Source organism: Lithobates pipiens, unplaced genomic scaffold, assembly GCF_037356315.1.
Source record: "Lithobates pipiens isolate NorthernLeopardFrog02 unplaced genomic scaffold, aLitPip1_a1.2 Scaffold_30, whole genome shotgun sequence".
Taxonomy (NCBI): domain Eukaryota; kingdom Metazoa; phylum Chordata; class Amphibia; order Anura; family Ranidae; genus Lithobates; species Lithobates pipiens.
The window spans coordinates 98,925,065-98,938,655 of record NW_027507791.1 but is presented as its reverse complement, the minus strand read 5'-3'; the positions used below and the strand labels follow the sequence as shown (position 1 = coordinate 98,938,655).

Genomic DNA, 13,591 nt, shown 5'->3' with positions numbered 1-13,591 from the left:
AAAATAGCTTGGGGTGTCTACTTTCCAAAATGGGGTCATTGGGGGGGGGGGGGGTTGTGCTATCTTGACATTTCAGGGCTTCCCGAAAAGCTGTGATAGATAGAGGAGTGAAATAAAAAATGTATGCCCTTAGAAATCTTGAAGGCGGTGATTGGTTTTTGGGGTCCTGTACGTGGCTAGGCTCCCAAAAAGTCTCACACATGTGGTATCCACGTACTCAGGAGAAGCAGCAGAATGTATTGTGGGGTGTAATTCCACATATAACCATGCCATGTGTGAGTAATATATCATTTCAGTGACAACTTTGTGTAAGAATGTTTTTGTTTGTTTTTTGTAATTTTTCAATCATTTTGACAAAAAATAAAACATTCAATCGGCTCAACATGCCTCTCAATTTGGGGTGTCTACTTTCCAAAAAGGGGCTATTTGGAGGGGTTTTGTACTGCCGTTTTAGCACCTCAAGAAATAAGATAGGCAGTCAAACTAGAATCTGTGTAAATTCCAGAAAATGTACCATAGTTTATAGATGCTATAAGTTTTGCACAAACCAATAAATATACGCTTATTGAAATTTTTTTACCCAAGACATGTGGCTGAATAAATTTTGGCCTAAATGTATAACTACATATCATTCTTTTTCAAAAATTTTGATCTTTTTTTTTTTTTTTTTTTTGCGATATAAACAAAAAAGAAGAAATCCCAGGGTTGATCAAATACCACCAAAAAAAATAAAATAAAATAAAAGTATGCAACTTTAGTTTGGGTACCACATTGCATGACCAATTTGGAAAAAGTGCTCTGGTCATTAAGGGGGTAAATCCTTCCGGGGCTGAAGTGGTTTATTTAAAAAAAATAAAAAAAAACATTGCCTTTAAAATCAGTTCAGTGTTAGCCTGTGTGGCGATGGATATCAGCCATTTAGATCTGTATTTTAAGAGCAACGTTTAGAGGCATAAGAAAAAAAATGCCACACAGTTATGTTTGGAGAGTAGCTTAAAACGAAGCTCCAGGCTCCTTCAGAAAAAAATAAATAAAAAAAGTCAGCATCTAAAAATACTGTAGCTGCTGATTTTTATTATTAGGGCACTTACCTGTCCAGGGAGCCCACGGTGTCCTCAACCAAGGCGATTTTTCAATCCACTATTGGGTGCTGCCGCCACCATCTTGACTTTGCAACTTTACAGCCGGTTTCCTACTGTGGGTGTGCGAAGCGCGCCATGCTTTGTGAATGGGCTGGCTGCAGGGGGATAGGGGGGTAGGGGGGGACGGAGGAAGGGGCCAAACTTTTGGTCAAATCCAAGTACCTGCTCCCTCCACAAAAGGAGGAGGCAGACAAGTGGAGCTCCGATTTAAGAGCACAATTTACGTGGAAACTTCCCAACACATGTATGGAGTAGATGGAACAAGATGAAAACACAAAATCATGACATTAACAGAACAACATCCATTGACTTTGTAGCTATTGTGACAGATAGGCTACTTTCACACTGAGGTGTTTTTCAGGTGCTAAAGGGCAAAAAATAGCACATGTAAAGTGCCTGAAAAATGCCTCCCCTGCAGCCCCTGTGTGAGAGCCCCAGTGCTTTCACACTGGAGCGGTGCGCTTGCAGGACATTAGAAAAAGTCCTCCAAGCCGCATCTTTTGGGCGGTACGGGAGCGGTGAATAAACCACTCCTCCATCACTCCTGCCATTGGAATCAATGGGCACCACTGCTGAAGCAACTGCAAAGTGGCGCTATTAACCCTTTATTTGGCCACTTGTGGGGGTTAAAAGCACCCCGCTAGCGGCTGAAATGTGCCACTATTATAGCAGTAAATTGTCTCTAAAATTAGTGGTGCTTTACCACTAATGCCCCCCCCACCCCAGTGTGAAAGTCTCTATAAGGCTCCTTAGACACACCTGTGCGACACAGACACAACACAGGCTTCCAAGTACCATTTTTGGCACTGAACCGACCACGTTTTGCGTTTCTTCCGTGTTTTGTCACACAAAAAAAATGTGGGACTGCTGCCCGGGTTTAGGGTGCCATTAGGAGACAATGGCACCGCAAGTGTGTTGTGCGTTTTTACGCTCAGGTGTGAATGCAGCCTAAGACATGTACAGCAGGGTTTGCATTACCAGCTCTCCTGGAAGTCTGCACAGACAATGACAGAGTATTCCAGGAGTGTACACAGCTCTGTACTCTGCAATGTCTGTTAAATTATAACCGGATCCATAATGATTCCCAGCCCAGAGTCATACCTCCCCTACCACCCACACATTACACTATCTCCATACCAAAGGAATACAAAATAAGATCAGACATCATTATTTGGTATTGTGTACATTCAGCACTATGTCTATGGCACAGAGACTGAGGATTTCTTTCAGATTAAGCTCACCGCATGTACTAATATAATATCATTCAATTGATTATTCCATGCAACTAAAACAGTCACATTGACCCTGGGTTCACACTAACGTGATGCGGGAACCAGCACGATTCCAGCACCAATTCCCGCATCACTCCTCTCCCGCGGGATGTTCACACCGATGTGCGAACCGCTGCGGGTGTCATTAACAAATTGCAGGGGAAAAACTGTCTCTGCACTATTTTCTGTGCAAATCCAATTCGAGTTCAGCCATACAACTATATGTGATCGGCACCTGCGGCGCGGGTGCGAATCACATACGATCTCTGAGATCACTCTAGTGTAAACCAGGCTGAATAAGAACACCAGAGCCACCATTTGATCGATTTAGTGAGCTTTCAACCAATTCTGACACTGGCAAGTCAAACAGCCATGCAGAAGTTTTATCAGTCACTGCTATTGAAATCTCAGACATCCCAAGAGGTACGGGAGTCTCCTGCATTTCTGCTGCGGCTCCCGCACACCCGCAGTCTGGGGGGGGGGGGTATCTGTGGGGTGTGATCAGACTGGGGGGGGGGGTATCTGTGGGGTGTGATCAGGCTGGAGGGGGAGGGGGTTATCTGTGGGGTGTGATCAGACTGGGGAGGTTATCTGTGGGGTGTGATCAGACTTGGGGGGGTTATCTGTGGGGTGTGATCAGACTTGGGGGGGTATCTGTGGGGTGTGATCAGACTTGGGGGGGGTATCTGTGGGGTGTGATCAGACTTGGGGGGGTATCTGTGGGGTGTGATCAGACTTGGGGGGGTATCTGTGGGGTGTGATCAGACTTGGGGGGGTATCTGTGGGGTGTGATCAGACTGGGGGGGGTATCTGTGGGGTGTGATCAGACTGGGAGGGTATCTGTGGGGTGTGATCAGACTGGGAGGGTATCTGTGGGGTGTGATCAGACTTGGGGGGTATCTGTGGGGTGTGATCAGACTTGGGGGGTATCTGTGGGGTGTGATCAGACTTTGGGGGGTATCTGTGGGGTGTGATCAGACTTGGGGGGGGGTATCTGTGGGGTGTGATCAGACTTGGGGGGTATCTGTGGGGTGTGATCAGACTTGGGGGGTATCTGTGGGGTGTGATCAGACTTGGGGGGGTATCTGTGGGGTGTGATCAGACTTGGGGGGTATCTGTGGGGTGTGATCAGACTTGGGGGGGTATCTGTGGGGTGTGATCAGACTTGGGGGGTATCTGTGGGGTGTGATCAGACTTGGGGGGTATCTGTGGGGTGTGATCAGACTTGGGGGGTATCTGTGGGGTGTGATCAGACTTGGGGGGTTATCTGTGGGGTGTGATCAGACTTGGGGGGATATCTGTGGGGTGTGACCAGACTTGGGGGGATATCTGTGGGGTGTGACCAGACTTGGGGGGATATCGGTGGGGTGTGATCAGACTTGGGGGGATATCTGTGGGGTGTGACCAGACTTGGGGGGATATCTGTGGGGTGTGACCAGACTTGGGGGGATATCTGTGGGGTGTGACCAGACTTGGGGGGATATCTGTGGGGTGTGACCAGACTTGGGGGGATATCGGTGGGGTGTGATCAGACTGGGGGGGATATCTGTGGGGTGTGGTAAGATGGGGGGGATATCTGTGGGTGTGACCAGACTGGGGGGGATATCTGTGGGCTGTGACCAGACTGGGGGGGATATCTGTTGGGTGTGATCAGACTGAGGGGGATATCTGTGGGGTGTGATCAGACTTGGGGGGGTATCTGTGGGGTGTGATCAGACTTGGGGGGTATCTGTGGGGTGTGATCAGACTTGGGGGGATATCTGTGGGGTGTGACCAGACTTGGGGGGATATCTGTGGGGTGTGACCAGACTTGGGGGGATATCTGTGGGGTGTGACCAGACTTGGGGGGATATCGGTGGGGTGTGATCAGACTGGGGGGGATATCTGTGGGGTGTGGTAAGATGGGGGGGTTATCAGTGGGGTGTGATCAGACTGGGGGGATATCTGTGGGTGTGACCAGACTGGGGGGATATCTGTGGGCTGTGACCAGACTGGGGGGGATATCTGTGGGCTGTGACCAGACTGGGGGGATATCTGTTGGGTGTGATCAGACTGAGGGGGATATCTGTGGGGTGTGATCAGACTTGGGGGGTATCTGTGGGGTGTGATCAGACTTGGGGGGATATCTGTGGGGTGTGACCAGACTTGGGGGGATATCTGTGGGGTGTGGTAAGATGGGGGGGTTATCAGTGGGGTGTGATCAGACTGGGGGGATATCTGTGGGTGTGACCAGACTGGGGGGGGGGATATCTGTGGGCTGTGACCAGACTGGGGGGATATCTGTTGGGTGTGATCAGACTGAGGGGGATATCTGTGGGGTGTGATCAGACTTGGGGGGGTATCTGTGGGGTGTGATCAGACTTGGGGGGTATCTGTGGGGTCTGATCAGACTTGGGGGGATATCTGTGGGGTGTTACCAGACTTGGGGGGATATCTGTGGGGTGTGACCAGACTTGGGGGGATATCGGTGGGGTGTGATCAGACTTGGGGGGATATCGGTGGGGTGTGATCAGACTGGGGGGGGATATCTGTGGGGTGTGGTAAGATGGGGGGGTTATCAGTGGGGTGTGATCAGACTGGGGGGATATCTGTGGGTGTGACCAGACTGGGGGGGGTATCTGTTGGGTGTGATCAAACTGAGGGGGATATCTGTGGGGTGTGATCAGACTTGGGGGGATATTTGTAGAGTGTTATCAGACTGGGGGGATATCTGTGGGGTGTGACCAGACTGGGGGGGATATCTGTGGGGTGTAACCAGACTAGGGGGGATGTCTGTGGGGTGTGGCCAGACTGGGGGTATCTGTAGGGTGTGATCAGACTGGGGGGTATCTGTGGGGTGTGACCAGACTGGGGGGATATTTGTGGGGTATCATCAGACTGGGGGGGATGTCTGTGGGGTGTGATCAGGCTGGGGGGGCATCTGTGGGGTGTGACCAGACTTGGGGGATATCTGTGGGGTGTGACCAGACTGGGGGGGGGGGGGTGTCTGTGATCAGACTGGGGGGGGGTATCTGTGGGGTGTGGTCAGACTAGGAGGATATCTGTAGAGTATGGTCAGACTAGGGGGATATCTGTGGGGTGTGGTCAGACGGGGGGGATATCTGTGGGGTGTGACCAGACTGAGGGGGATATCTGTGGGGTGTGATCAGACTGGGGGTATCTGTGGGGTGTGATCAGACGGGGGGATATTTGTGGGGTGTGACCAGACGGGGGGATATCTGTGGGGTGTGATCAGACTGGGAGGGATATCTGTGGGGTGTGACCAGACTGGGGGGATATCTGTGGGGTGTGACCAGACTGGGGGGGGTGTGTGTGATCAGACTGGGGGGGGGGGGTCTGTGGGTGGTCAGACTAGGGGGATATCTGTGGGGTGTGGTCAGACTAGGGGGATATCTGTGGGGTGTGGTCAGACTGGGGGGGTGTGGTCAGACTGTGAGGATATCTGTGGGGTGTGGTCAGACTGTGGGGATATCTGTGGAGTGTGTTCAGACTGTGGGGTGTGGTTAGACTGTGAGGCTATCCGTGGGATGTGGTCAGACTGGGGGGATATCTGTGGGGTGTGGTCAGACGGGGGGGGGGGATATATGTAGGGTGTGGTCAGACTGGAGGGATATATGTGGGTGTGGTCAGACTGTAAGGATATCTGTGGGATGTGGTCAGACTGTGGGGATATCTGTGGGGTGTGGTCAGACTGGGGGGATATATGTGGGTGTGGTCAGACTGTAAGGATATCTGTGGGATGTGGTCAGACTGTGGGGATATCTGTGGGGTGTAGTCAGACTGGGGGGGGGGGGTATCTGTGGGGTGTGGTCAGTCTGGGGGGATACATGTGGGTGTGGTCAGACTGTAAGGATATCTGCGGGGTGTGGTCAGACTGTGGGGATATCTGTGGGGTGTGGTCAGACTGTGGTGGATATATGTGGGTGTGGTCATACTGTAAGGATATCTGTGGGGTGTGGTCAGACTGTGGGGATATATGTGGGGTGCGGTCAGACTGGGGTGGATATATGTGGGTGTGGTCAGACTGGGGGATATCTGTGGGGTGTGGTCAGACTGGGGTGGATATATGTGGGTGTGGTCAGACTGGGGATATCTGTGGGGTGTGGTCAGACCTGGGGGGGGTATATGTGGGGTGTCTGTGGAGTGTGATCACACTGTGGGGGTGTCTGTGGGGTGTGATCACACTGGGGGGGATATCTGTGGGGTGTAATCAGATTGGGTGGGGATCTGTGGAGTGTGATCAAACTGGGGGGGGGGGTCTGTGGGGTGTGATCAGGTTGGGGGGAAATATCTGTGGGTGTGATCAGACTGGGGGGGATAACTGTGGGGTGAGGTCAGACTGGGGGGGTATCTATGGGGCGGGGCGGGATCAGACTGGGGGAGATATCTGTGGGGTCTGGTCAGACTAGGGGGATATCTTATGGGGTGTTGTCAGACTGGGGGTGTATCTGTGGGGTGTGATCAGTCTGGGGGGGGGGGGATCTAACAGTCCATGGATTAGGGGGCCCAAATGACTTGCCTTGCCCCGGGTGCTGACAACCCATGCTACACCACTGTTGGGGAGATTTCCCTTCACTTCCTGTCACATGGCCAACACAGCAAGTGAGAGCAAATCCCCCTGAACTGAGTTGTCATCAGAACCAGTGTCCCCATTGGAAAATGTCCTCTCTATTCCTGTTCCGATGACAACCCAAATTTCTTTTTTTACTTTCAGGCCTTGCTCACACCATGGTGCAGAGACCTCAGTTTTTCTGCAGGCCTCAAAAAAAACACAAAATAACCCCACGGTCCTCTATGTGCCCTGATCACACCAAAATGTGCAATTTCTTTTCTGCACTAGAAAAAAAAACTGACATGAACATTGGTGAGAACAGGGTACGTAACTGACGTCTGCGTGTGAAATGGGCGCGGTTCTCCCGCTTTCATGCCCGTGTGGTATGAATGAGCCTCACTCACACCTATGCATATTGTAGTGCGTGGAACACCTCCCATCATATAACATGGTTTCCTGAGTGAAGCTCACATCTTTGCATTCTATGGAAGGGTTCCATAGACTTCAATGGATGAGAAGCACAACATTCACCTGGAATATGGAAGCTGCATAGGTGTGACTGTTCATGAGGAGTGTAAAGAGGACATATAGGGGGGCAGTCCCCTCCGCTCTCTACACATCCACGTCTCGCCTTTAGTCTGTAGTGACACAGAATGACATCTCTATGAATGTGAAGTACACGGGACTGAGCGATCATTGCCGCACATGGTACCATGTCAGTGCTCTCTGTCCCTCCCCAGCTACATCCACTCAGCACCGGCCTCTACCCACACCACCACTACCACCTCCCGCGCTCTATACATACATCAACAAACGGCTCATTGGCTCCTGTTGGTCCACAGCAAGGCTACAAAGAGCATTTATCCTACCTGATTTGTGATTGGCCGAATCCCTTGCTGTGAGTTCCAAGCCTCGTTCTTGCAGCCAATAACATCGCGCAGACACGCCTCTTTTTTTGACACTGGCCACATGATCTACAATGTTACTTCTTGAGTTATGAATGAGCTTGCGGCGTCACGTGGAATGCCTGCAGCTTCGGATTGGGTAGCAATGCGTTGTCACGGTAACGGAGGCTCTGCGCATGCGCAGTGGTAAAGCTTTTGGACCGGTGTGAGGACGGTAAGAGTAGAAAGTTGAGTAGTGTGATTGTAGAGTGTGTGGGTGGAGTGTGTGTTAGTACACGTGTCTGTACTTGTCCCTGTGTTGGTTTTCTCAGTTCTCACGTGTTATAGAGCAGAGGAGTATGTCTGTTCACTGATATCCTCATTCAGGTCAGTGCACGTCCTATGTCTGGCAGTTCATTATTGTAATATCAATGGATGGCAGGAGCTGTGCCCTTAACTATGCCCATCTACAGTGCCAGGACAGGCCATCCAGTGCCCACAGCAAATATGCCATCCTGTGCCACTCCCCTGTACCATTTCATTACATGTCAGTCAGTGTGTGTCCAATCATCTTCTCACCTCCACCCCCTTCATCTCCATGTCACAGTGCGGCTCCAGCTCAGCCAATCAGGCATTACGTGGGCCTGGAAGTGCGCAGTCACCATAGGGGACCTTCCTGCTGTCTTCTCTGCCTCTGCCACTCTCCTTCTACTGATTATAAACAAGGCCGGACCTTCTAGAGAAGGCAATATAACACGTCCTCATCAAGTGCCCTCTGAAGAGCTATCAAACATGGACAACATACTTGTGAACAAGGCCTTAGGGCAACATAAAGTCTAGTTTCACACTTATGTGGTGTGGAAAACGTAGCGATCTGTGCACATTTACCACACAGCATGCAAATCGCGCTAAATGACACCCCAAACGCAGTGTGTTTACCTGCACTGGAGTGGGGTACACAATGGCCATGTGATCCCATTGCGATGCGACTAGAAAAAAGGTACATGCACTTCAAATTATATGAGCCCAAATTGCATCAAGCTGAATCGCATGTGAATTGCACAGGAATTCACATGCAGTTTATAGTGTGAATCAAGGCTAGGCTCTGTTTACACTGCTGCGACCCCAAAGTCGTGTGACTTTCAGTGCGGTTTTGCATTGCAACTTGCTTGTGACTTGATGCAACTTTAATGAGACGTTCCTGTGACTTTTATGTTTTGTGATTTTGGCAGATCATAACAATACAGAGTGTGACACATATTACCGAACTTACAAAACCCTCCAAAGTCACAAAGATGAGACAAAGAAGTGACTTCCTTGCGACTTTTGTGATTTTCAACATTGCAGTATATGGCACTCAGAAAAGTAGTGCAGGAACAATTTTTTTATCTTTTTTGTTGCAACGTCTGCCGCACAATTAAGTCGGCACCAACTGAAATAAATGTGTTTTGACTTGTCATGCGACTTTCTGTGTTGTGTGTCGCACCAAGTTGTTTGAGAAGTCGCAGTAGTGTGAGCCAAGGCTAAAGTGACGCTGATAATGTTAGAAATACAAACTGTTGGCTTGTTCTCTGGTAAGTTTTTTTTTAACAGTTCAGTGATGATGTTGATGACTCCTAATATGCCAATGTGCTCTGAAATAAAGGACCTTTTTTTGTTATATTACCAATATAAATATATTTGTACTCAGAGTCTCTAGTAGACCGTATTTGGAAAGGTATTAAGGGAAAACAGGAAGTGACCTGGGGTGTTCCGTAGTCACGTGGTCAGTATGCCTAAAGGGGGCAAAAATAAGACAGTAGGATGAGCTAGCAAAACAGATTTATTGAAAGTCACCGTATGCAGCATAAATCGGCCAAATGCATGAATGTCCTTGATCTCTCCACATGTGGAACCGGGATATATATGGAGAAGCATACTGGATTCCACCTCCTAGGGATGCACTGAAATTTTGGCCGCCAAAACATATCAGCCGAAAATGCCCTTTTCTGCAATTTGCCAAAAGCAAAAAACAGCTGATAATGGAGCCGAAAATGGGGCGGGGCCTGGGTGGGGGCAGAGCACCGCCCCCATCCCTGGTTCCGCCCATCATGGGGGGTGTATAGCACAGGAGAGCCGCCTCCGCCGCCTGGTTGAATAGAACGCCGGGAACATCACAGCTTTAATTTCAATAGCTGTGTCTTCCCCATAGCGTGCCGCCACATACAGCCCCCCTCCCTTCTCTGGGGAACTTTGATAGACAGATCAACCGTCCCAGGATTGGATGGGTGATCTGTCTATCAAAGTGCCTGGACAAGGGGGAGGGGCTGTATGTGACGGGGAACACACAACTATTGAAATGAAAGCTGTGATGTTCCCTACTCTCTATTCAACCAGGCGGCGGCTCTCCTCTCTCTTCCCAACACTGGCGGCACTGGGGACAACACTGGCTGCACTACTGTGGAAACACTGGCTGCACTTATCTATTTTATCATGTCCGCAGTCCCTGACCATCTCCTGAGCCATGTCCCCAGTCTCTGACCATCTCCTGTGCCATTTCCCCTGTCTCTGACCAGCTCCTGTACCATGTCCCCAGTCTCTGACCACCTCCTGCACCATGTCCCCAGTCTCTGACCACCTCCTGCACCATGTCCCCAGTCTCTGACCACCTCCTGCACCATGTCCCCAGTCTCTGACCATCTCCTGTACCATGTCCCCAGTCTCTGACCACCTCCTGTACCATGTCCCCAGTCTCTGACCACCTCTGTACCATGTCCCCAGTCTCTGACCACCTCCTGCACCATGTCCCCAGTCTCTGACCACCTCCTGCACCATGACCCCAGTCTCTGACCACCTCTTGTATCATGTCCCCAGTCTCTGACCACCCCCTGTACCATGTCCCCAGTCTCTGACCACCTCCTGTACCATGTCCCCAGTCTCTGACCACCCCCTGTACCATTTCACCAGTCTCTGACCACCTCCTGTACCTTGTCCCCAGTCTCTGACCATCTCCTGTACCATGTCCCCAGTCTCTGGCCATCTCCTGTGCCATTTCCCCTGTCTCTGACCAGCTCCTGTACCATGTCCCCAGTCTCTGACCACCTCCTGTACCATGTCCCCAGTCTCTGACCACCTCCTGCACCATGTCCCCAGTCTCTGACCACCTCCTGCACCATGACCCCAGTCTCTGACCACCTCTTGTATCATGTCCCCAGTCTCTGACCACCCCCTGTACCATGTCCCCAGTCTCTGACCACCTCCTGTACCATGTCCCCAGTCTCTGGCCATCTCCTGTGCCATTTCCCCTGTCTCTGACCAGCTCCTGTACCATGTCCCCAGTCTCTGAGCACCTCCTGCACCATGTCCCCAGTCTCTGACCACCTCCTGCACCATGTCCCCAGTCTCTGACCACCTCCTGCACCATGTCCCCAGTCTCTGACCATCTCCTGTACCATGTCCCCAGTCTCTGACCACCTCCTGTACCATGTCCCCAGTCTCTGACCACCTCCTGTACCATGTCCCCAGTCTCTGACCACCTCCTGCACCATGTCCCCAGTCTCTGACCATCTCCTGTACCATGTCCCCAGTCTCTGGCCATCTCCTGTGCCATTTCCCCTGTCTCTGACCAGCTCCTGTACCATGTCCCCAGTCTCTGACCACCTCCTGCACCATGTCCCCAGTCTCTGACCACCTCCTGCACCATGTCCCCAGTCTCTGACCACCTCCTGCACCATGTCCCCAGTCTCTGACCATCTCCTGTACCATGTCCCCAGTCTCTGACCACCTCCTGTACCATGTCCCCAGTCTCTGACCACCTCCTGTACCATGTCCCCAGTCTCTGACCACCTCCTGTACCATGTCCCCAGTCTCTGACCACCTCCTGCACCATGTCCCCAGTCTCTGACCACCTCCTGCACCATGACCCCAGTCTCTGACCACCTCTTGTATCATGTCCCCAGTCTCTGACCACCCCCTGTACCATGTCCCCAGTCTCTGACCACCTCCTGTACCATGTCCCCAGTCTCTGACCACCCCCTGTACCATTTCACCAGTCTCTGACCACCTCCTGTACCTTGTCCCCAGTCTCTGACCATCTCCTGTACCATGTCCCCAGTCTCTGGCCATCTCCTGTGCCATTTCCCCTGTCTCTGACCAGCTCCTGTACCATGTCCCCAGTCTCTGACCACCTCCTGCACCATGTCCCCAGTCCATGACCACCTCCTGCACCATGTCCCCAGTCTCTGACCACCTCCTGCACCATGTCCCCAGTCTCTGACCATCTCCTGTACCATGTCCCCAGTCTCTGACCACCTCCTGTACCATGTCCCCAGTCTCTGACCACCTCCTGTACCATGTCCCCAGTCTCTGACCACCTCCTGTACCATGTCCCCAGTCTCTGACCACCTCCTGCACCATGTCCCCAGTCTCTGACCACCTCCTGCACCATGACCCCAGTCTCTGACCACCTCTTGTATCATGTCCCCAGTCTCTGACCACCCCCTGTACCATGTCCCCAGTCTCTGACCACCTCCTGTACCATGTCCCCAGTCTCTGACCACCCCCTGTACCATTTCACCAGTCTCTGACCACCTCCTGTACCTTGTCCCCAGTCTCTGACCATCTCCTGTACCATGTCCCCAGTCTCTGATCATCTCCTGTATAAAACATTTTTTTTAAATATGTTTCGGTATAGGTCATTTTCGGTATGAGTTTTTGGCCTAGTGTATTTTTCATTTTCGGTATCGGTTTTCGGCACAAAAAAAACCATTCGGTGCACCCCTACCACCTACCTAACTTCTTAAAGCGGGAGTTCCTCCAACATTTTTTTTTTGTAAAAGTCAGCAGCTACAAATACTGCAGCTGCTGACTTTTAAAATGTGGACACTTACCTGTCCAGCGCGCCTGCGATGTTGGCACCCAAAGCCGCTCTGTTGCTCAGCTCTCGGGTGCTGCCTCTGCCATCTTCGCTAAGGGAATCAAGAAGTGAAGCCTTGCAGCTTCACTTCCCGGTTCCCTACCGCGCATGCCCGAGTCGCGCTGTGCAATATGGATAGTCCCTGCTGTCTCTGGGATCCGTGTGTTTCCCAGCAGACGGGGGGGGGGGGGGGGGGGGGGTCAGAAAGTGGCGCAATTGACAGATTCTGCAGATATCTATGCCCAGAAGTAGGTGCAAATATCTGTATTGTACAGGTATTCTCACCCCCCCTCCCCCCTGAAAGGTACCAAATGTGATACCAGAGGGGGGAGGTGGGTTCCGAAAAGCGGGGATTACTTTTTTGTGTGAACCTCCGCATTATTGATGTGAACAGGGACCCCTTGGCGAGAAGCAGTGGAAATCGCCCCTACCCTGAAAGAATGGCCAGAATAAGCTTTGGGGACCAACCTAGGTTTGACAGCAGGGTGTGGCAATGGTTCATGAACTGTGCCATGGAGAGGGGAGTACTAGGGAAAGGTAAAAGCGGAATATCCTTGAGTTTATCCGCAGTGATTGGCCATGAGCTGATCTAAAACTGTGACAGGGCACCAGGTATTGCTGGTCTCGAAAAAACTAAGGTCAGTACCGGCTCCGGTCTTGCAAACGTCCAGATGCAACCTGAAATTATCGGTGTACCTAACTAACTGGTAGATCAAGAGTATGCAAGATCTTGTTCATGGTCGCCTTGAGGACCAAGCTGGGTAGCAGCCCGAAAGGAGCCCTCCAGAGTAAAATGAACATGCTCCGTAAAATATGCCCTGGAACAGTGAGTCTGCTAACCGTGGTAT

At 51.4% G+C, this 13,591-nt stretch overlaps 2 protein-coding genes across 8 annotated transcripts in view; one reads left to right on the top strand and one right to left on the bottom strand.

Moving 5' to 3' along the window:
• Positions 1-7,917, bottom strand: part of SLC25A21 (solute carrier family 25 member 21) — a 651,666-nt gene extending 643,749 nt beyond the window's left edge. Inside the window, exon 1 of one of the 3 annotated variants that reach the window (XM_077464683.1) lies at positions 7,835-7,917. The gene's annotated coding sequence lies outside the window, so the exon portion shown is untranslated. The other 2 variants (XM_077464681.1, XM_077464682.1) reach the window with 2 other exon arrangements.
• A 36-nt stretch (positions 7,918-7,953) lies between these two features.
• The window catches only part of MIPOL1 (mirror-image polydactyly 1), a 693,631-nt gene continuing 687,993 nt past the window's right edge, over positions 7,954-13,591 (top strand). For 3 of the 5 annotated variants that reach the window (XM_077464680.1, XM_077464677.1, XM_077464679.1), the window contains exon 1: positions 8,010-8,084. The gene's annotated coding sequence lies outside the window, so the exon portion shown is untranslated. Of the gene's footprint in view, positions 8,085-8,217; positions 8,237-13,591 lie in introns of those variants that run through there. The other 2 variants (XM_077464676.1, XM_077464678.1) reach the window with 2 other exon arrangements.